Source organism: Tupaia chinensis, unplaced genomic scaffold (assembly GCF_000334495.1).
Source record: "Tupaia chinensis unplaced genomic scaffold, TupChi_1.0 Scaffold000066_1, whole genome shotgun sequence".
Taxonomy (NCBI): domain Eukaryota; kingdom Metazoa; phylum Chordata; class Mammalia; order Scandentia; family Tupaiidae; genus Tupaia; species Tupaia belangeri.
Genome location: NW_006159525.1, coordinates 5,080,899 through 5,104,490, shown reverse-complemented (window position 1 = coordinate 5,104,490; position 23,592 = coordinate 5,080,899). Strand labels below are relative to the sequence as shown.

Sequence of the window (23,592 nt, the reverse complement as noted above, 5' to 3'; positions counted from 1 at the left end):
ATGCACATCTGCCCTGTGATCTAGTCATTTCATATCTAGGTGTTTATCCAAGAGAAAAAGAAATTTATGTCCACATGAAGACCTATATACAAATATTTATAGTGGTTTTTTTCTTTTTCTTTTTTTTTTGAATTATTTAATTTAATTTATTACTATTATTTTAAAATTTGACCTGAAAGAGATAGAGAGGGAAAGTAAAAAAGCAAGCTGCCAAGTCCAGGACTCAATCCATGGTCAGCCATGTGAGAATCTAGTGCCTCAACCACCACATCACCTGCCAACCCCAGTGGCTTTAACCATAGCTTCAAACTGAACATATGTCTGTCATCAGATAAATGGGTAAACAAATTGTGGTATAACCATGCAATGGAATACTACTCAGCAATGAAAAGGAGTGAACTATTGATACAGGTAGTGACACTAGTGAATCTAAAAATCATTTTGCTAAACAAAAGGAGCCTGACCAAAAAAAGGAAATATATTGTATAGTTTCATTGATTAAAACTTTAGAAAGTGGGAACCAGCAGTCAGCGTAATGGCTATGTCGCTGGACTCCCATGTAGTCGACCACGGTTCGCGTCCCAGGCCCGGTGGCTTAAAACTCACGCCGGGCGCGTGTGCGTGCGTGCCCAAGATCCTGAGAGGAGAATGGAGGAGAAGGGATTGCGGCGTGACCATCCCCCCTCGGGGGGTGATTTCTCGCTTTCTCTCTCTATGTCTCTGTCTGGCGAATGCACGCGCCCTATAGCGGAAAAAAAAAAAAAAAAACCTCTCCAAAAAAAAACTTTAGAAAGTGTCCACTAATCCATAGTGACATGAACCCATAGTGACACTAACCTATAGTGATAATAACCAGGAGTGACAAAAGCAGATTAGAGTGGTTGGCTAGTGATGGGGTCAGGGGAAGAACAGAATGGAGGGTTACCAATGAAATTCTTGGATAGAAGATATGCTTAATATATTGATTTATGGTAGTTTCACGTGTACACACATAAGACAGAGCATACAATGTTGTACCCTGGGACCAGCAAAGGGCCAAATGGTTACATTGCTGGACTCCCACGTTGACTGTGGTTCAAGTCCCAGACCTGGTGGCTTAATATTCACACCGGGTACGTGTATGTGTGTGCCCAAAATCACAAGAGGACAATGGAGGAAAAGGGATTGCTGTGTGGCCGTCCCCTCAAGGGGTGATCTCTTACTTTCTTTCTGTCTGTCTGTCTCTCTCTCTGTCTCTTCTGATGAGTGCACACGCCCTATAGCAAAAGTCTCTCTCTAAAAAAAAAAAAAAATCGTACTCTTTAAATATGTAGTTTATTGTGTGTCAATTACATGTCAATAAAGCTGTTGTTAAATATGTCCCCCAATATCACGAGATTTTCATTGTTTCAATTTTTAACGTTGCTATTGTTTATGAAACAGAGTTACCCCGAATATCAGGCAGGCTGCGAACTGCATCTTTCTCTCCTGTGAAGTGGCCACTCTACATATTCAGAATGGCCTCTAGCCCTCCAGATGGAGGGACGCTAAGTCCTGAAAAGCGCGGGTTTTGTTTTGCGTCTTTGGAAATAATGCATTTGGGAGGATCATTTCAATGGACCAGGGTGTGCACAGAGCCCCCAGAGGTGTGCAATACAGCAGTCTTGCCAATGAGTTGAGCATCACTGCGTCTGTTTATCAGCTTTTTATGTCGCTTTGCGGTTGTTGCTTTTCTTTGAATGCTTTTACCTCTGTACGCTCTCTTTATATATAGAGTATGAACTCTCTGTCATACACGTTATAGCGATGTTCCCTAGCTTCATGACTTGAAGCTGACTTTTGACACAGATGAACGAATGACATTTACTTCTGATCCAATAAATGTACGTCTTGGCAAAGCACCGTCCTTTAAATTCCTTTCTTGGCACCTAGGCTCATTGGTTCGGCATCCGTACTTTTAGAAACAGGTTTGTCCAGCAACTTGTATTCGCAGTCTTCTCTGTGATTTGCCTGATCTGGTGTTGTCTGTTACGCTGGCTGCCGCGGGCCTACAGGTCAGATGCACTGGCTCTGACAGGCCTTAATAAAGTAGCTGTCCAGGGTGCGTCTCTTTTTCTCTCTTCCTTCTCTTCCTTTTATTTTAATCTATTGATGCCTCACCATTTACCTACCCGTAGGGTAAGGACTTCACAGGGGCCAGCTCAGAGCTGGAGGTTAAAGCAGCTGAATCCCAAGGGGCCAGCATGTGGCATGGTAGCACTGGACTCCCACATGATCGACCAGGATTCAAGGCCTAGGCCTGGTGGCTTGCTTTCTCACTTTCCCTCTCTCTCCGTGTCATTCTCTGGTCAGGTTAAAAACTAATAATAATTGGGATGGCATCATGGTTATGTGGCTGGGCTCCCACATAGCGACTGAGGCTTGAGTCCCAGACCCGGTGACTTAAAACTCACACTGTGCACATGTGCGTGCGTGCTCACACTCCTGAGAGGAGAACGGAGGAGAAGGGATGGTGGCGTGGCCATCGTCCCTGGGGAGGTGATTTCTCACTGTCTGTCTCTCTGGTGAGTGTATACGCTGTATGGTGAAAGTCTCTATCTCAAAAAATAAATAAATAAATAAATAAATAAAAAGTAAATAAAATTTTCTAAAAAAGCAAGCAGCTGAATCCCACATGGCCATTTGCACAGTTCATGTTCCGGATCCAGTGACTTGAGAAACATGCTGGGTGCATGTGTGCGTGTGTGCCTGCAATCCTGAAGGAGGGACAAATGGAGGAGAAGGGACTGCAGCCTGACCACTCCCCATAAGGGTTACTTTTTAAAAAAAATTATTTTATTTAACTTTATTTATTTATTTATTTTGAATTTGACCAGAGGTGGACAGAGAGAGAGAGAGAGAAAGTGAGAAAGCAAGCTTCCAGGTCTGGGACTCGAACCACAGTCGGTCATGTGGGAGTCCACAGGCCCTTAACCACCACACCACCTGCTGACCCCGTGAGGGTTACTTTCTCACTTTCTGTCAAGCACACGTGCCCTCAGGTGAAATGAAAATGAAATAAAGACTTCACAGTGTCCAGTTCTTTTATAACCCTGAGATCCTGGCTACGGTTAGCTCCCCTTTTTATATAAGGAAACAAACTTTTAGAAAAGTAAAAAAAAAAAAAAAAAAAAAAAACTCCCCCAGAATCACATGGGGAGCGGGTAGGGAAACAGTTGTGAACATATATGGGCCAGACTGCAAAGTGAAGCCCCAAATATTCACCACTGCGCCCCCATCTCAACACGCTGTCATGGGCTCGTCTCATGGTTTACCAGATCACGGAGCAGAGATCTAGAGCGTGATAGGCCTGGAGGCCACTGAGTTGAGGATTAACAGTCTACGTGGGCTGAGCTGAGAGGGTGTTTCCAAAAGGTTTCACTTCAGTCCTAGACACACGGAGGGAGAAGAGGTGGTGAGACCAGGTCACTCTGTCACACTCCTTTCAGCCATCCATCGGATTACACTGGATCCTGCGAGCAGAGTTCCTTGAATTCTGGGTGAGTCCGTGCTGGAGGCCGGGCTGCGCTCTGTAGGAAGCTGAGCAGCATCTCCGATCTCTATCCAGATGCCAGGAGAACCCCTGCTGTGTTTCCGGGGGAGGGGGGGAAGAATCACTGGTAATCAACCTTGGTCTGTGATTAATAAAGGTTTAGGACACTTCTTCTTGCTCCAAAGTAATGTCTTGGATTATCAAACCAGTAAAGACAGGCTGGGATGTTGATTTCTCTCCCTTCTTCTTTCTTCCCAGCAGAACTTCCTAGGAAAAGCTCACCGTTTGCTGAGCACACTTGGAAGCCTGAGAGATGTTTGTTTAGGCCTATGGTTAATTAAAAGAAAACATTTTTATCAGCCTCAGCTCAAGGCAGGTAATTCTCACTGACTCACACACTATTTGCTAAATCCCTTTCTGAGTGTTACCTCGTTTATCACTCACCTATTTAAAGGCAGGTATGACTATTACCCCCATTTTACTGATGGGGAAACAGATTCAGAGAGGTCAAATACATTCTACAAGCTCCCTCAGAAATATTGGTGTAATCAGGACCTTGGGCTTGCCTTTTATTTGTATAGCTTTGACTACTCGTCGGTTAGATAGCTCTTCAGGAAAATGGACCAGCATGTGGCATGCTGGTTAAGGTGCTGGACTCCCCTATGGCTAGCTATGGTTCAAGTTCCGGACCTGGAGGCTTGCTTTCTCACTTTCCCTGGCCAATTTAAAAAAAGTAATTGTAATAATAATAATAAATAAAATTAAAGAAATCATTTAAATACATATACATAATTAATGATATAACATAAATGTAGACCAATGTGAGAACTAAGTAAATTCTACGCCAAAGACTCCTCAAGAGACTGAAAGTGAAAGCAAATTTACAAATGAATGCAACTATAAAAACGGTGAGACCCAGATTAGCAGCCATGATTTAATATGGTGGATAAACAACTGCACAGGAACGAAATCCCTGCTGGCAGTGTGGACGCCAATCACGTGGGCTCTGTGGCACTGTGACTCACCCAGCCCCCTCTCCTCCTCCCGCAGAAACAAAGCCTTCCTGCTGGCACGAACTCATCCTTTACAGCTCAGCCTGCTTCTCTTTTCTTGCCGTTCCCCCCCACGAGAAAAGTACTGCAACTTTGGGTCCCTAATTGGAAACCCAAATACACGGTTGAGCAGATGCCTGGCAAGAATACAGAAAGATTATTTTGAAATCATTTGCAAAAGAGAATATCAAATGCAAACCCCTTTCTAACAAGGAACTCCAAACTTGGAAAGCACAGACCAAGGGACAAGTCTGAGCGAGTTGAAGCCACAATGTGCTCGTCTCTGAAATGGAGCAAACAGAGTGGTCTCCTGAATTGCGGCGGGTGGAGTCAGAAGAAGCCTCTAGCTGGAAGCTGTGCTCCCTGACTCTCCGGCCCCCACCTCTGCCCCACTCAGCAGGGCGGGCTTGAGGGTTCTGCACCAGGATTTTCATTCGTGTGATTCAATCTGACTGCAGAGAGCTTCTTAGCGCCCTTGTTCAAACAGCACAAGTTGTTGAGTGATTTTCTAATTACACTGGTTTCTCCGCAGAATAAACGGAACAGCTTCAACAACTCTCTGCGCAGGTCTGACTACAGGAAGCTACGAGGCTCCCTGTGATCTTTCCTCTCCTTCCTGCCATCTGACTCCCGGAAGGTGGCACCTGAGCCTCCTGCCAGCGAACTCCTGGGAAAACAAAGCTGAACTCTCTCTAGGCCAATCCCCAGAGCCACAGCCAGTGGGAGTGAATTTACATGCACGTTTCGTTGATATTTCCTGCATGTCTCTTGAAAAGGTAAATAGCTGCTCCTCTGTCGTACCAGGGAGCAGGGTCAGGTAAGGACACATTCAATGTGCACAAGTTTTCCAGGGGGCTCCCAGGCCCCCGATCTCATGCTTCCCATTACTGTGACTCACAGAGCCCTCATGCTCACAGCGAAACCTTGCCAGGTCCTCCCAGCCTTTCTAAGAAAGTCTTTTGAAGCCCTGCTGTAGTTTATGATTAGTATTAATTGAGTCCAATTTGCATACAATAAATTGCACAGATTTTAAGTAGTTTTATGAGTATCAACGCATGTCTCCATCCTTGTAACCACTGCCCCAGTTCATAGAGAACCTTCCGTCGCCCAGTAAATTCCCTCAGGCTCCTTCCAGTAACAACTCACCCTCCCTCGCGCTTTCAGTTTCTATCGCCAGGGTTCAAGTGTGCCAGTTCTAGAACTTCATGTTCGCTGGTGCGTCTGGCTTCTGTCGATACTGCAGTGTTCGTGGTTCGTCCATGTTAGACGTGCATCCTTGGTTCATTTTTAAATGTGCCTGGGCCCCTTGGTGTGGATACACGGTATTTTGTTTACCTAGTGATAGACTTTGATCCCAGTTTTTGGCTGGCTGAGCCTTTCCGCGCAAGTCTTCTGGGGAACGTGTGTGCTCATTGCTTTTGGATAGGTACCTAGGAACGGGACTGCTAGGTCCTGGGGTAGGTCAATAGGTGCGTGCTATGTGAACGAGAAACTGCCCGACTATTCTCCACAGCGGAGACTTGGTTTCAAAGTTCAGGGTTAAGTAGGGAGCCTTTTTTATCTCATTATCTGCCCTTTATTGTGCTAATAAATAGCACCCCCCTTTCAGAATAGATTGATTACAAAAACATGGCCTTTCTCCTGTTCCTCCTTGTATCCATTCCCAGCATAAGTACTGTCTTTGCACAGCCTTCTGGAGAGAGATGGGGTCTTTTCCCCACTCGCCGACTGTCTGTCGGCTTCGAGTCCTGCTTTGACTATGAGAATACAGTGGGAATAGTATAGCCTGCCAGTTGCCAGCCTTGGCCTGAGACACTTCATGCAAAGCTGTTTATGTCTGGAAACCCTGCTACTGCCATGGCCACCGGGACGGGAGACAGAGCCCTGGTGAAGGGACCCGTCTCACCTGAAGACATCATAGACCAGCCCACAGCCAGCCGGCTCTCGACATCCGAAGGGTCTGCCGATCAGCAGAAAATTGGGGAATTAGACGAATAACGGGAGCTCAGCAAGGAGAACCGCCTGGCTGAACCCACAGACTCATAAACACCAATGCACGCTTTTTATTTCTCCCTTAGAGATTTTTGCTATCGGGTGCATGTGCTTGCTGAAGAAACAGAGACAGAAAACAAGAAGTCACCCCTGAGGGGGATGGCCACACCCCAGTCCCTTCCTCTCCATTTCCCTCTTGGGATTTTGGGCAGGCACGTACACATGCCCGGTATGAGTGTCAAGCTGCTAGGTCTGGGACTCGAACCATGGTTGACTATGTGGGAGTCCAGCACTTGAACCACTGTGCCACCTGCTGGCCCCAATCACATGCTCATATTGTCTTCAATAGTTTTGGGGTGATATGATTCACAGCCATGCCTGTTAGATTTCTATTAGGATAACTCCTAATAGAAAATGCAGTCAGTTTAGTTAACATGCACCGTTTGTGTAAATGCGGTCAGTTTAGTTAACATCTCTCATCTGTAAAATGGGCATCAGAATGCTTACTTTGCAACATTGGGGAATTAGACAAGTAACGGGAGTGAAAGAACCTTGGTGGTGCTTAGCTGATAGTGAGCATGCAATCTACCTCTGCTCATTTTCTTGGAGCAGAATTTCCTATGGACATTCTCAAGTTTGTAGAACGGGCAACTTTTCCTTCACCAGACATTTTATTGTCATGTCACTCAGTTATTTATCGAAAAAACCATAATGACAAGTGCAGAGCTGAAAACACTCAAGTGCTTCTGCAATACATTTGTGTTTTATGAATTTATGATAACACTGTCAATACCTTTTTTTTTTTTTTTGGAGAGTTTTTTGCTATAGGGCGCGTGTGCTTGCCAGACAGAGACAGAGAGACAGAAAGCGAGAAATCACCCCCCAGAGGGGATGGTCACGCCACAATCCCTTCTCCTCCATTCTCCTCTCAGGTTCTTGGGCACACATGCACACGCGCCCGGCCTGAGTTTTAAGCCACCGGGTCTGGGATGCGAACTGTGGTCGACTACGTGGGAGTCCAGTGACAGCCATTACGCTAACTGCTGGTCCCTGTCAATACCTTTTAAAAACACGTTGTGGGACGTGATTCTATTTAACCAACAGGGGAACTGCCAGATTGTTTTCCAAAGTGGCTGCACCATTTTACGTGGCCATGAACAGTGCTTCAGGGTTCCAGTGCCTCCGTATCTTCACCAACCAGTACCTACCTACGGCCTGTCTGGGGTCCTCGCTCAGGAAGTGACCTGAAGAAGGGGCTGTTCTCCGTGTACCCCTCCCCACCTGGACTGTAGCAAATAGTAAACACTGGATGAGTAAGTAGCACAACGCTGGGCACAGAGGACGGCTGGGAAATTGTTGAAACTTGACAAGTGGTTGTGGAGTCGGTTGGAACTCTGTCATATGAGCATTTAATTTTCAGGCTGCATTTAAAATCCTTTATCCCCTTCCTTCCCCCGACACAAGCACACATGTTCCATACATGCCAACCATGAAATTCGGTTCTCCTATTTAATTTTCCAGAACTGAAAACAAATCTAGGAATTCACATCAAGATCACAGGACTGGGACCAGCAGATGGCGTAATGGTTACATGACTGGATCCCAGGTAGTTGACCGTGGTTCAAGTCCTGGGCCTGGTGGCTTAAAACACCTTGGGTATGTGTGCATGTGTGCCCAAAATCCTGAGAGGAGACTGGAAGGGAAGGGACTGAGGCATGGCCATCCTCCCCGGAGGGTTATTTCTTGCTTTCTCTCTGTCTCTCTGGCGAGCTCCGTCTCTCTGGTGAGTGCACTCACCCTACAGCAAAAATCTCTCTAAGAAAAAAGAAATAAATCACAGGACCTGGGGGCTAGCAGATGGCATAGCAGTTACGCTGCTGGACTCTCACATGGTTAGCAGTGGTTCAAGTCCTGAACACAGTAGCTTCAAACTCGCACCAGGCATGTGTGTGTGTGCGCCCAGGATCCCAGGAGGAGACTGGACGAGAAGGGATTGTGGTGTGGCCATTCCCTCGGAGGGTGGTTTCTCATTTTCCCTCTCACTGTCTCTGTCTCTCTGTCTCTCTCCCGGTATGAGTTTTTAAGCTCCTGGGTCCAACACTTGAACTGCGGTCGACTGTGCGAGTCGAGTGACATAACCATTATGCCATCTGCTGATCCCACTTTCTGAATTCTTCTAAGGAGAAAATAATGTCCTCTAAACTTCTTGGCAGCTCGTGGAGAAAGGTGGTCCTTCTCAGCAGTGACAGCTACTGTTCCAGGCAAACAAGGATGCTTGTGTGGGTGGGAAGGACATGACCAATGTTGACGTGGGGACCTCGCATTAGCCAGGACAGTCCCGGCAGATGGGCCACAGGACAACCACAGTGGCTCCATTTGCAGAGCCTGCAATGCCCAGCTCTCTGTAAGCCTTTGGCACGTGCGTGAGCTTCTCTGAAGCTGTTAAGCGCTATGAGCTCTGATCAAAGTGCTTTTCTGATAAGAAGCTCGAAGTCCTCATAGAAAAATCTAGTGGAGATAAATAGGCCCTCTACTCTTTGTCCACACTACAGATTTCAAGCTGTAATAGTTACCTACCTAGAATAATTTCTAAAAGTTATCAACAACCCAATCTGAATCTGTTAAAAGCATTAGTTTCCCAAGTCAAAACCAAAACGGGCACAACAGATACAGAAGTAGCAGCTATTCTTCTCTGAGCAGCTGGCCAGGCACTGTCTAGAGCCCTTTCAGTATCATATTCCCAGGAGGCGGTCGGTGTTTGCAGCACGTTACAGGTGAGGACACTGAGGCTCAGAACAGTTAAGGAACTTGTCCAAAGTCACGCAGCCTGTAAGGGGCAGGCATAAGAATCTGAGTCTGGGCCTCTCTGCCAGCAACTCCTGGGGAATACTTGATTTGTATCTCTTGGAACTCTTTATTTTTTCTGGAGAGATTTCTGCTATACAGTGGATGCTCACCAGAGAAACAGAGAGAGACAGAGGAATAGAAAGAGATAAATCAATCCTTAAGGAGGATGGCCGCACTGCAATCCCTTCTCCATTCTCCTCTAGGGATTTTAGGCACACACACGTGCCTGGCATGAATTTTAAGCCACTGGATCTGGGACTTGAACCACAGTCAACTACATGGGACTGCAGTGACATAATCATTACGCCATCTGCTGGTCCCTCTTGGAACTCTTGAGCTAACTGATCTCTCCCCAGGAATCTTAAATCTGGTGTCTATAGACTTCTAAGAGATCCTTGGGTAGATTTCAGGATAAACTGATAAACACACCAACACACACACATATGTACAAACACTGATGTGAGTTTTAACATTTTTCTCATTTTGAATCTATGCAGACCACATCAGTATTAACAGTACCCAAAATTTGTCACCAGCGGAAATCAGATATTCTCACATCACAGCAGAGTCGCTGATAATTTGGAAGATCACTTGTAGTTATTGCTACTGCAAAATGACAGTCGTGGATTTCCCACCCGATCTTCTCACTGATAGTGTTAATAAGAAAGCACATATCGTATCATAGTATATGCTCGTAGAACCTTTTTTTGATAACTACATTTTAATAGGTGTGGTTTTCCTTGCCAGCTTATGCATTTTTAAATACATTTAGAAACAATTCCAAGAACGGGATCATAGGCTTTCACAGAGAGCCAACAGGGCCCATGGCACACAAAGACTGAGCTTCTGCAAGAAGTGGGGCCATTTATTAAATAAATGATTTGCTCTTTAGACCTAGAACTTTATTTAATTTCTCTACAATATCACCAAACTTGCAGATGTAAGTAAGGAAAGTTTTAGTGGGAATTGCTCCTTGATTCATTTATCTTTTTTTTTTTTTCTGGTTATAGGGCACATCCACTTGCTGGCGAGAGACAGACGGAGGGACCACGCCAAATCCCCTCTCCTCTCAAGATTTTGGGCACCCCTGTGCATGCAAGGCAAATGCACCGTAGGAGCGTTCTAACCAGCTGTAGTATCTTAGACACTGATCATCTCCAGTCTTTTCTAGCTAGCCCTTGGGGGCAAAGTCCTTTAACTATGTCTGAATTGCTTGAGTGACTGCTCCAGGGAGGGCTGCTCGTTTGGGCAGTTCAAATATTGACTGACTCACTCCCTGTGGGATGAAAGCTCACGTTCATTCATGCACTTGTCTTCCAGCTTCACGACATCGTTCTGAAGTATTCGTAAATAACCAACCACACAGACAAGATCACAAAGTCTAACGAAAGCAGCCAGCTCGTCCCTAATTTTGTAACATTCACTTTTTCTTCTGTTTAGTGTTTTGGTGCTACCTTGTTCAAAAGTTCTATAACTTTAAGTACTAGAATTACACTAGAGTAAGGTAAAACAGGAAAAGGATCCTGCCAAGGACACACACACACACACACACACACACTCTCTCTCTCTCTCCATCGGGGCCCTTGAACAAAGCCAGGTGCTTGCCAACCAGTGGAGAGTGGAATTTGTGTAACAATAAACCTGGCAAGAAGGCGGGCAGCCCTCCTGTGCTGGTCACTGTGAGTCTCAGTTAAGTCAGGCAATGCAACTGCCCCAGGTAGGCTGATGTCTCAGCTCTGTTTCACAGAGGAGGAGACATCTAGAAAGCTCAGGGAGATCTGTTCACCTGCCCTGACCACACACGTAGGCAGCTTCCCAGCATCCTCAGCGTGGAAGCTGACAACTGCACGGTGCCTTGTAGAGTCCATCTGTCCTCCTTGTAGCCCGTGTGGCCACAACTCTCACCCTACCTCTGCCTTGGAACTTCCTCCAAACGTGCTGTGCAGGGGCTGCTCCCCTCTAAGATCTCTGCGTGGCTCCCGTGTGCTCAGATGCCACCTTTCCACTGCCGACTCGCCTGGACACCTGTGCATTTCAAATGTGGCTCCCCATCCCCTCCAAGTCCCCTTCCCTGTTCACTTTGTTTCCCTCCATGGTTTATCACCTTCCAACATGCCATGTAATTTGGTCACTCACTTCCTGCCCCCACCATAAAAATGAAATTTTATGAGGGCAAAGATTCACGGCCACATTTCCTTCCCTGCTTACCTATAGTCTAGGTGAGGGCCTGGCATGTAGGAAACCTCAATAAAAATGCGTTGGGTGGGGACCAGGAGATGGTGTAATGGTTACATTGTTGGACTCCCATGTAGTTGACCATGGTTCCAGTCCCGGACCGGTGGCTTGAAACTCAACGCTTGGTGTGTATGCACCTAAAATCCAAGAGGAGAATAAAGGAGAAGGGATTGTGGCATGGCCATTCTTCCTGGGGTGGGGGGAGGGGTGATTTCTAACAATTTTAAGGTCTCTTTTTCCTTAAATTTTTGTTTTGTTTTGTTTTGCTTGTGGGATGTGTATGCTTGCTAGAGAGAGAGACAGAGAGGGAGCGAGAAAGAGAAAGTGAGAAATCACCCCCAGGGGGATGGCCATGCCATAATCCCTTCTCTTCCATTCTACACTCAGGACTTTGGGTACACACACATGCCTGGAGTGTTCTTCAAGTTACCAGGTCTGGGACTTGAACCATGCTGTTGGCCATGTGGTATCCAGTTGCTTTTAAGCTGGTTGGCCCAAAGTCTCTTTTGTTACTCACTCTCCCTTACTGTTGGAGTCAGGGCAGCATGGCTGACTCAATCCCACCACATGCTCTGGACTGACTCGGAGGTTCCAGAACCATTTGATCCACTGAAGGTTTATAGACGCTCTTTGTAGAGGCCATGTTTCTAATGGCAGAGAAGTTCCCGAAGTTGAGACTTTTTGTTCTTTGACTTGAACTCGACTCCCATCTCTCTGTGGGCAAGAAAGTCAAGATCAGGACACACTTTACAAAATTTTGAGGAAAAAAAGAGAGAAATAAGAAATGTAGCCAAGTGGTTCCTATTGATCCAGTGTCCACAGATATTTGTATTAGAAATATAGCTCCTTAATGAGAAGGTCAATGGGCAGTCCTAGCATGGTCTATCTGGGTCCAAACCCTGCTGTGAGACTGGCTTTGTGCGTAGGGAGGTTATTGCCCTCAGTGGGTCTCAGTGTGTTCAACTATCAAATGGGGAGAATATCGTCTTCCTACCAATCCAAGAAGTGACAAGAATACAACATTATTTCTTTATTTTATTTTTTTAGGTTTTGCCATAGGACACATGTGCTAGCTGGACAGAGCCAGAGAGGAAAAGTGGGCACACATACATACTCGCCTGGCAGATTTTTAAAAACTTTATTTATTTATTTATTATCATCATAATCTTGTTTATATTACATTGAATCACATGTAACTTTACAGTGTATTACATTTCTTTTTCCAGAAGGAATACCATGCATATCAGTCAATAATAATTTTCAAGCCTTTCAGTCCAGGACTCAAACTGCAGTCAGCCATGTGGGAGTCAGGTGCCTTAGCCACCACCTGCTGGTCCCCCAGCCAACATATTATTTTAATGAACACTAAGAAAGAACAAATAGTTCCCTCAATCCTTTTTTTAAAAAATAGCATTATTTCATTTAATTTTATTCATTCATTCATTTATTTTAATTTAACCAGGTACACACATGCATACACACAGAGACAGTAAGAAAGCAAGCCACCAGATTCAGGAATCGCACCATGGTTAGCCATGTGGGAATGTCCAGCATCTTAACTGCTGGTGCTGGTTCCTCTTTTTTTAAATAATTATTTTATTTAACTTTATTTATTTATATTCAACCTGAGAGGGACAGAGCAAGCAAACGAGTGAGAGAAAAAGAAAGTGAGAAAGCAAGCTGCCAGGCTAGGGACTCAAACCTACAGTCAGGTATGTGGGAATCCATTGCTCTTAACTACCACGCCATCTGCTGGCCCCAGCCCCTTCAATCCTCAGACTCAATATGGACCTTATAAATGGCAGGGTTGCCAGATAAAACAAAGACATCCAGGCAGGGCTGTCTCCTGGGGAGTGTGGGTGGAATGAGGTCATGTAGGAAAAGCCTTAGCTCAGGGTCTGGCACTAAGTAAATGCTCAGTAAATGTTAGGGGCCGTGGTAAAATGACCAGGCCAAGTTCAGCAGTTTGACAGACACTTGCACCATCCTGTTGCTCCTTGAAGTCTGGTTCTTTGCCTTCCACCCCAGGGCTTGTCCAAGAGCTCCTCAGGCAGAGGGAACCTAATAATATTTATTCTAGGAATACAGACCCTTTTTACTGGGTGAATGGAGAAACCCTTTTGAAAGAAATAGAATGGAGAGCCCCCACTTCAGTTCTCTCCTCCTTTTTATAGGGATTCATCCCAGTCTGTGAGTGCACAGGTAGGACCACTTTGCTCCAAGGAAAAAGAATACTTTTAGGGGTGCCTGCACAATTAGCGCCTCTCCTCTCCCGCCTCTTCCATCCTGACTCTTTGGTGCTACCTTTGAGAGCTCAGGTGTTGCCTGCCAATTAGGCTTCCACTCCACTTGCAACTAAGATAATGCCTCCTCTCAAGGCTGCAGGCCCTGGCCAGCCCCAGGCTGCCCAGGAAGGAGGATTAACCCTGCGTTGTGTTTCCTGCAGTTGTCTCAGGCTTGCAGGGGTCCAGGCTGTGGGCCCCCTGGTAAAAACAACTGTGCAATGATAATAGCAGTACGTATTCATGGCCAAACATCTTTAACAGGACAGAAGTATGCAAGGAGACATCAAAGTTGCCTGACTAGTCACCTGCATTTCAGCTCTAGGGTCCAGAAGTAACAATTGCTAACAACTCAGGGCGCAACCAGTTTACACACTATTTATTTTTAAAGAATTATTTAAGTTAATTTACTATTATTATTTTAATTTGCTATAGGGCACATGCACTCACGAGAGAGACAGAGAGAGAGAGGGAGAGAAAGTGAGGGAGAAAGGTTTGGGACTTGAACTGTGGTGGGCCATGTGGGATTCTAGAGCCCCAACCACCATGCCACTCGCTGGACCCTACACACAATTAAGTTGTTGCAGCCTTTGTTCTGGTCATGTGTAGTCTCCTTAAAGAAATAATAAATGATAGAAGTTGAAGACACTGCCCTGTCGTGTTTTATATGGATATGTTCACCCATAAATGGCACGTTAATTCTGCACAAATGGGATTTTTCAATACCTGCACTTCGGGGACTAGGCTTGTGCCTGGACGAGGCGTCCTGGCTGTCTTTAATACCTACGTGCTGGTGCCGATTCTTACAAGGCTGCATGACGCTCGATAGCTGGAAGGGATACGTCATAATTTATTTAACTAGTCTTCTATTAGGAAGCGTTTAGGTTGCTTCCAGATTTGTGTCATTAAAAAAAAAAAAGCAAAAGCAGACAGACAAAAACAAGCAGGCAATAAACAAAAGCTCCTAGCAGTTGGGTGGGAGGAGTTGGGGGAGCAGCCTCTTAGTAGGTAGGGAATGACCCGAGTTCTGACCAATCAGAACTCAGCGGGTGGGGGGACGGGCAGAGGCGGGTCCTGGAGGTCCCCTGGGGAGTCATGTGTTAACTCTTCAGGCGCTGGATCCTGGGGAGCTCTGGATGGCTCCAGGAAGAGGCTAAGCAGCCTGGGAGCTCAACAAACATCGAAGGGCTTGGGGAGGAAGCTGTTGACCAACCGTTGCGGAAGCCTTTCTGAATTTTAACCACCGGTGTGGACTTGGTCATCTTTGTTGAATATGGTCCCTATTGGAGTGTAGACACGCGTTTCTAACCTAGAATTCTTAGGTCAAATGGTTTGAACTCTTTTAGTTTCATTGAGTCTATTAGTAAACTTTTCTTTGGAGTCTTTATTTTAAAATGGGGAATTAAAACAATAAATGATGGGGCAGCTGGTGGAGTGGTGGCTAAGGCGACAATCCCACAGGGCTGACGATGTGATCTGAGTCCTGACCCGGCCGCACGACAGGCATGTGTGCATGCATCCCCAAATCCCTAGAGGAGAAAGATGGAGGAGACGGATTGTTGTGAGACCATTTCCCCTAAGGCGCCTTCTCCTCTCTCTGTCTCTGTCTCTCTCTGGGAAGCGCACCCTCTCCAGCACATGCACACACACAAGAATTGTTCTTCATGTGTGTGTGAGTTTGGGATCATGTTATACGTACCATTTTCCTGCATGTTTTAGTCGAATACATTATAAGTGTTTTTCCTTTTCCTTTTTCATTCTTTTAAATAATAACTTAAAACATTTTAACTTTATTTATTTATTTATTTTTAATTTGATCAGAGAAGGACAGAGAGTGTGTGTGTGTGAGAGAAAGAGAGAAAATGAGAAAGCAAGTTGTCAGGTCTGGGACTCGAACCATGGTCAGCCATGTGGGAGTCCAGCACCCTCAACCACCATGCCACCTGTTGGCTCCCCTTTTGTTTTTTTAATTGTCAAAGGGCACACACACTCATCAGAGTGAAAGAGCGAGAGAGAGAATGCCCCCCCAGTAGGGCGTGGTCATCCCGCGGGCCTTTTCCTCCATTTTGCCACCCTGGCCGAACTTGGGGCACATGCATGCAAGCCTGGCATGTTTCTCAAGTGGGGGGCTGGGGTGCCAACTGCAGGGCGCCCTGTGGCAGCCACCCTGCCTGACAGGCCATAACTGCAGTGCCGTGGGGCAACCAGCACTTTTCCCTAACCATCCTTCCACCCCACTTGCTAGGGCTGTCTAGGGGCGCACTTTGCCTGGGGCTGTATTATTCAGCCATTGTAAAATATTCAGGTCGTTTTCACCTGTCGTTGTTATTGTCACCTGTCAACTGTGGCTCCTCCAGCATGTTTCTCTGCGCCCTGACCCAATGGGGAGCGCCTTGAGGACAGACAGCTCCTCAGGGTCTCGGCCCAGCTAACAGTTGGTGTCCATGGGTACCGATCAGCCCGTTGCTACAACTTTGTATTTCTTGACAAAATATTAATCGTAGGGATGGCTGTCTCTCTTGTTCTTTCTGTCTCTTTCTCTCTCTTGGGAGAAATACAAAAAAGAAAAATTAACAAAAGCAGTTGTGCTGTTGGCCGGGGGCTGCATTGCCCTTTGTTTCTGGTAGTATCTGCAGTGCTGACATCCATGAATGATAGGGTGTTTATTTTTATTTGTTTTTGTTTTGTTTTTAAGAGAGATTTTTGCTATTGGGTGCGCACTTGCCAGAGAGACAGAGACAGAAAGCGAAAAATCACCCTCCAGGGGGATGACCGGGTCGCCATCCCTTCTCCTCCATTCTCCTCTTGGAATCTTGGGGACATACACACGCGCCTGGCATGAGTTCGAAGCCTCTGGGTCCGGGACTCGAACCACGGTCTATCATGTGGGAGTCCAGTGACGTAACCATTACACCATCTGCTGGTCCTGAATGACACGCTTAAAAAGCATGAGTCAGCTGCTTGAGAATCATGGAAGTGCAGCCCAGACTAGTTCACGCAAAGCTCCTGAAACAACTTCCCTGCATGAGTGGGACTTGGAGGCTCACCCGGCTCCAAAGCCAAGAAGCAAGGCCTGACTCCCACAGTGTCCGAGTCTCTATCTCTCAGTTTTGCTTGTGTCTCTGTCGCCTTGCTTCCATCCTCAGCCTGGCAGGATGAAATTGATGTTGGTCTTAAGGTTTTAATGTCAGAGCACCCTTTCCTTCATTTCTTTAGCAAAAGTCTGAGGGAGGGCAGATCCCAGGTGACCAGCCTGGGTATCCACGCCCATCCACCCTAGGTGTGGGCCACGTGACAGGCCCACGTGGCCCCGTGACTCACGCAGGCTTCCTGAACAGAAGGGGCCCTCGCCCTGGCAGCACTGTGTTCCGGGTGGGGAGTTCTGAGCGGGCTGCGGTCCCGTGCCCGGGAGGATGTGTCCTGCCTCTGCCCTCTCCACGTGGAGGCTGGTAGAAACTTCCCCCTTCTCCTCTGTGTCCTGCCCGCACTCCCACCTCCTACCAGCCCAGATAGTGACGATCAAAATTGTCTCCAGATGTTATGAGTGTCCCTTGGTGGGCGAAATTACCCTTGTGGAGGAGCACTGCTGTAGAATATGAGCAGTTTTCCATGGAAAGAGACGCCACCAGGCCGAGGCCCAGCCCCAGGGCCAGTGTGCTGTCTGAGCAGGACAGAAGGAGGGGACCTGCAGCTGGGAGCTGTTACTCTGCCCTGAACCAACGCAGTGGATACCATTTATTGTAGTGCTGCAAGTTCTCGCGTGATAATGCTGAGCGGGCTCGTGAAACTGAGAGATACCTGTGCAAACGTGAGCTACATACGAAGGTCAGCGCAGACTCTGAAGGAAAGCCAAGCCGTGTCCAGGTGGGACTGTGAACTAAGACGGCGAGACCGAGTTTTGGTTGGGCCCCAGCTTGTACTAGGCTGTGCTCTTTCTTAAACGATTTTAGCTCTGTAATCCCTGGCTTCTTCCAGTAGAAAAGATGGTTAGTTAAATCAGGTAACCGGGGCTTGTGGAGCCGTGAGACATCAGGGTTGGGCCAGCGGCAGGTGTCGCTGAAACGTATGCTTCAGTTAGTTAGAAATGGAAGTCATTGGAGGGATTTCTGAGTTTTTTGGACTCTGAACCAGTCCCCACTCCTCCCTCCCTTTGTTCCTCCTTTCCATTTTCCTTCCTTCCTTCTTGGCCTCCTTCCTTTTATCCATCTTTGTTTGTTGGTTAGTGCAGAGATGTCAATTTTAAAAAATAATTTTATTTATTTATTTATATTTTCAAATACACCAGAGAGATAGAGAGGGAAAGCGAGAGAGCAAACCACCAGGTCCAGAACTTGAACTGCAGTCAGCCATGTGAGAGTCCAGCACCTTAACCACCATGCCACCTGCTGGCCTGAGGTGTCAATGTTCTAAGAAAGAGAATGTTCATTTGTATTCTAGTATGTTCCAAGAGGCCAAGGACTTGCTTATCTGATTTATTATTAATCTCTTCTGTTCTTGTTGTTAAAAAAAAAAAGAAAAGAAAAGAAAGAAAAAGAAAAAAGAAAGGAAAGGAAAGAAAAACATTTCCAGTTCACAGAGCTGGTGGGGTGGGGAGGGAGTCCCAGACATGCACCTACCCTCATGAAGGTAGACGCAAGGCCCTGCAGAGTGTGGTGTGTATGTTCCCAGCCTCCTGGCTGTGTTCCACCTTGGTCTTAACCAACCGGTTCATTCAGTGAGGTTTAAGCTTCTGGTCTTTGTCTGAACAAATCCAAAATTGTCAGAAAACGTTTAAACAAGTGGTGGAGCCCAGTTGTAGTAGAGTAGAATATATCCCAGAAACAAACAAGTGACCTAATCCCTCGTCAGATGTGGGGACTTAGTGATTCATTTCTTAAAAGAGACTTACAGTAGGGCTTTCTCCCGAGTGAAGGGGGGAAAATTTGCTTTTTGATCTAAACCAGTTGTAGGAAACTTTCAGAGTGCTACTTTTTTTTTTTGGTAAGTTTTTTGCCATCGGCTACACATGCTTGCTGGAGAAAGATAGGGAGAGGGAGAAAACAGCTCTAGGGGGATGGCTGTTTCTCCTCTTGGGATTTAGGACACACACACACACTCACACACACACACACACACACACACACACGTGCCCAGCCCAATTTTCAATCCCCCAGGACTGAGACTCAAACCGTGGTCAGCCATGAGGGAATCCAGTGTCATAACCACCATGCCACCTGCTGACTCAATGATTCATTTCTTAAAAGAGACTTAGAGTAGAATTTACTTTCCAAGTGAAAGAGAGAAAATCTGCTTTTTGATCTAAACCAGTGGTAGGAAATGTTCAGTGTCACCTTTTGACGTAAACATTGTTTGACTCTTAGATTAGCTTTGTGGTGTCTTATGCAAGCTCTTCTTTAGAGTTTTCAGGTCATAATGCGGGGTTTGTTCCTCTTCTGTTTGTAGAAGCAGGCTTTTCTTGGGTAACGTCTCTTGCTGTGATCACTATCAGAGTTTTTCATATTCTTGTTTTCAGTGCAAAGATCGCTCGAATGAATACATACATTTCTCAGCTAGTAAAGTATTGCCTAAAAGATGCCTTCTTCTCAGGAGGAAGCTGTGGAAACTTCCAAAGAAATCCAGCATTCTGTAAGTCATGGAGTCCACACTGATATTTGTCACTATTTACGTTTAAATAGTACAAACTACAGGAAGCCCTGGAGAGGGGGCGATTTTTATTATGTGCTTGGTGAGGAGTCTCTGAGCGTTTATAGTCTGGGAACGGATGCGGATGCGAGCAAAAGTCTCTCTGTTGTTAGGGAGGGCCCACATTCCCTTCCCACCCACTCACCCCCTTCCTCAGCCTTGGCTTTGCAGTCAAAATGGCCTCTTCCTACACTTCCTACGACTAGAGGCGATTCCTCCCTCGGCATATTTCTACAGCTGGACGTTAAGGAAGCCGGGAAGCTGATTAATAGCTTTCTAGCTGAGCACAGGAGTACTATCCTCTCTCATCTTCCAGCAGAGTTTCTGTTTTGTTTTGTTCTAAGGGCTGATTTCCTTTCTAATGAAATTTTGGTGTGACCTTCTTGTGTGAATGTTTACTTCTGGGCCCTTTGGGGTTTTCTTTCCTGGCATTATCCGTCTAGCTGGAGAGCTAGCTGATCCTGTATCTGTGGACTTCTGCAGACACAGGAACCGCGAGAGTTAGAGAAGTGAGACTTATTTGGGGACCAGCAGATGGCGTAATGGTAACGTCACTGGACTCCCATGTAGTTGATGGCAGTTGGAGTCCTGGACCCGGCGACTTAAAGCTAAGCGTGTGTGTGTGTGTGTGTGTGTGTGTGTGTGTGTGTGTGTGTATGTGCTCAAAATCCTGAGAGGAGAATGGAGGAGAAGGATTGCAGCAGGGTCATCCTCCCCTTGGGGATGATTTCTCGCTTTCTGTCTCTCTAGCGAATGCATGTGCCCTGTAGCAAAAATCTCTGTAGAAACAAAAAAAAGAGAGAAGTGAGACTTATTTGTGTACAGGGCACGGAAGAGTAAAGAGTCACTTTTTGTGCTCCTCCTGGTAGATGCTCAAACACACAGAGAGGTCTATAAGCAGCGAGGAGAATGAGTTCTCTCAACTGCATTTACGTTTTAAAGGCCAACAAACTGAATTGATTACCCAAATCCTTCTTCTTCAGGGATATCTGAGAACCCTGGCCACACCTTTTGTTTTGTTTTGTTTTGTTTTGGAGAGGTTTTCGCTATAGGGCACGTGTGTGCGCTCCCCAGACAGACAGAGACAGAGTGACAGAAAGCGAGAAATCACTCCCCAGGGGGGATGGTCACACCGTAATCCCTTCTCCTCCATTCTCCGCTCGGGATCTTGGGCATGCACGCACACGCCCCCGGCGTGAGTTCTAAGCCACCGGGTCCGGGACGTGAACCGCGGTTGACTACGTGGGAGTCCAGCGACATAGCCATTACGCTAACTGCTGGTTCCCAAGTTTTTTAATATAATTATTTTATTTAACTTTATTTATTGTTATTATCATTATTATTTTCTAGTTTGACCAGAGAGCAACAGAGAGAAAGAGAGAGAGAGAGAAAGTGAGAAAGCAAGCCACCAGGTCCAGGACTTGAACTGTGGTTGGCCATGTGGGAATCCAGCACCTATAACCACCACCCCACCTGCTGGCTCCTGTTTGTTTTTAAACACCAATTATGAGTGACTAGAACAAAATTCTACCCTGAATTCCCTCGGATAATGTCTCCGTAAGTAATGTCTCATATGGGTGAGTCACAGTCCCAGAAGCTGGTCATTAAGCCACTGGACATGCTTTTATTTGTAAGTGTCACTAAGAAAAAAAATGGAAATAATTTTAGAAAATAATGAAAATATGCTTTGGCTTTTCTTTTTCTTTTCTTTTAAAAAATGAGAGGAGACTGGGGAACAACTCCAATGACTGATTTATATAAGGTCAAGTTTGGAAGTAGACCAACTATACAAGAGCTCTTTCCTAAGTGGTAGGAACGGCACTAATTCCCAGGAACAGTACAGGTTATCTCAAGGTTTGGGTGTGTGGGTTCAGCTTACCACGCAATGCCATCCGTGCTATACCTAGGTTTCCTACATGTGAACGGGAAAACAGGGAGCAACTTATTGTGGATTTGAATCCCTTCAATACAGCCCTTGAGTCAGCTATGAAAGCAAACAAATGCTGATTCCGTTGTCAAGGTTAATTAAAATGCATCAGGGCCAGCAGGTGACCTGGTGGTTAGAGGCGCTGGATTCCCACATGGTCAACTGTAGTTTGAGCCCTGGACCTGGTGGCTTGTTCTCTCGCTTTCCCTTTCTTTCTCTCTCTGTCTCTGTCTGGTAAATTAAACACACACACACACACACACACACACACAATAATAATAATAATAATAACAAATAAAATAAAGAAATAATAATTTTAAAAAATGCATCAAGCACTCAGCACCTGTCCGTGGTGGAATCCAGTTTGTAACAGCCCCCTCTTATTGTAAGCACTGGATGATGTTTCGCGGGCTCCCTCATGGTCAAAGTTCAACGACATTTCATAGTTTCAACAGTTCCACTGGTTCAATTTTAGTTTACTTTCATTTCCCCCAGGGAGAGCTCTCTAATCTGGGCTTTGGTTTCATACTACGCTTTTGAGAGGTGCTCGAATGACACGATTCCAATAGTAGCAATACCCTTTATATGGGAGATTTTCAAAGTGCCTTTGTCTGTTTTAAACAGAATCTCTACTACTGTGCTGTGTTGTAGACACGGAAACGCAATTAGTGTTCAGAATTGAGCTAGACCCTAGAGGGACGTGAAGCTACAGTTGTTTGTTTTTGCTCCCCGTCATCAGACAGGGATTTTGTTTTATTAGCATCAAATAAAAATGGATAATGTGGCTGCAAATGGCTACAGGGAAAGGGAAATCTATTTGTAAGATCTCTATTTCTTGTACCTAAGTACGATGGTTCTCTGGTCGTTTGCTGACTGTTTACAAGAGAAAAATGGTTACTCCAGGCTCCTAAGTCTAGAAGGCTATCCTGGGAAGAGACACAAGATGGTTCAACAGGTTGAGTGGCTCGGTTTCCCTTTTATTATCTATTCAACACACTGGTTGATCAGTCAATGAACGAACAGACTCTGATCAGTTTTTCTAGAAACCAAGACTTAACTGCACCCTGAGATAATGTTACTTCTTCAGAAAGGGCTCCTGCCAAATGCTCTATGAAATACTGCCCCGAGTTGCCATCTCTCTCTCTTTGCTTGCTTTGCTGCCTTTTTTCTTCAAAGCATTAATAACTACAAAGTATCGTATACGTGTATTTATGTAGTAGCTGGTAAACCTCCAGCGGAGACCACACACAGAAATGGAACGCAAGCTTCAGGGGCCTGATAATGGAGCAGTAGCAGTACCTGACACTGCCGGGCCATCCCACGGAGGCAGGTTCCCAGTTCGGGGCTGGAGGCCTCCCTGAGTGCTCCGGACACATGTGTACCCGTGGCCCAGGGTTGACTGAGGCTGGGAATGGGTCCTGGTGTCAGGACCCTATTAGGAATGCTGTTTCTCTTCTCTCTCTCTGTCTCTCTTGTGCACAGAGTAAGTAAATAAAGTGTAAAAAAAAATGGAAAGAAATATAATGCCACATACACATAACATTTAAAATGTGCCAGGAACCACTGAAAAAGGTGAAAATAAACAGGGGAAATGAATTATAATAGCATTTTTAAGATTAAACCTATTATGGCCTTAATATGATCATTTACATTTGTAATCAGTATAAAATAGTGGTTTCTGAGACATTTTATATTCATTTTTGGATTACATCTGCAGGATTTGAACTTCTGGGAGGCGAATTTGTTGAGAGAGGAGGCCACACCTATTTGCTTTTCTCCAACCTTCGTGGCTCTAGTTGTCACTTTTCAGGCAACTGCGTGGTGTTCTTTGAGGGAATGAGTGATTTCACTGCCCATGTTCAAGGGCAACGTTTGTTCCCTCTCGGGACAGGAGCTACTTCTCCTGTCTTTGCCCTAAAAGTTCTTCTTTCAGGCCTTTCCCTTTGGCCTGTAGGGATCGTGTGAAAGGTTTTGGTCGACATACATGTCCAGTGGCCAGCAGCTTTCATGAATGAAAACAATGCAATTTTATCTCTTCCCTGTCCAGACTTTCTCTTTCCAAAT

General features: G+C 45.9%; 1 long non-coding RNA gene across 1 annotated transcript; it reads left to right on the top strand.

Moving 5' to 3' along the window:
• Positions 1 to 3,826: 3,826 nt before the first annotated feature.
• On the top strand, positions 3,827 to 8,034 carry LOC106733278 (uncharacterized). Its single transcript, XR_003547039.1, has 3 exons — positions 3,827 to 3,887; positions 4,562 to 5,339; positions 7,660 to 8,034. It is a non-coding gene; the product is annotated as an uncharacterized LOC106733278 (long non-coding RNA).
• The last annotated feature ends 15,558 nt before the right edge of the window (positions 8,035 to 23,592 follow it).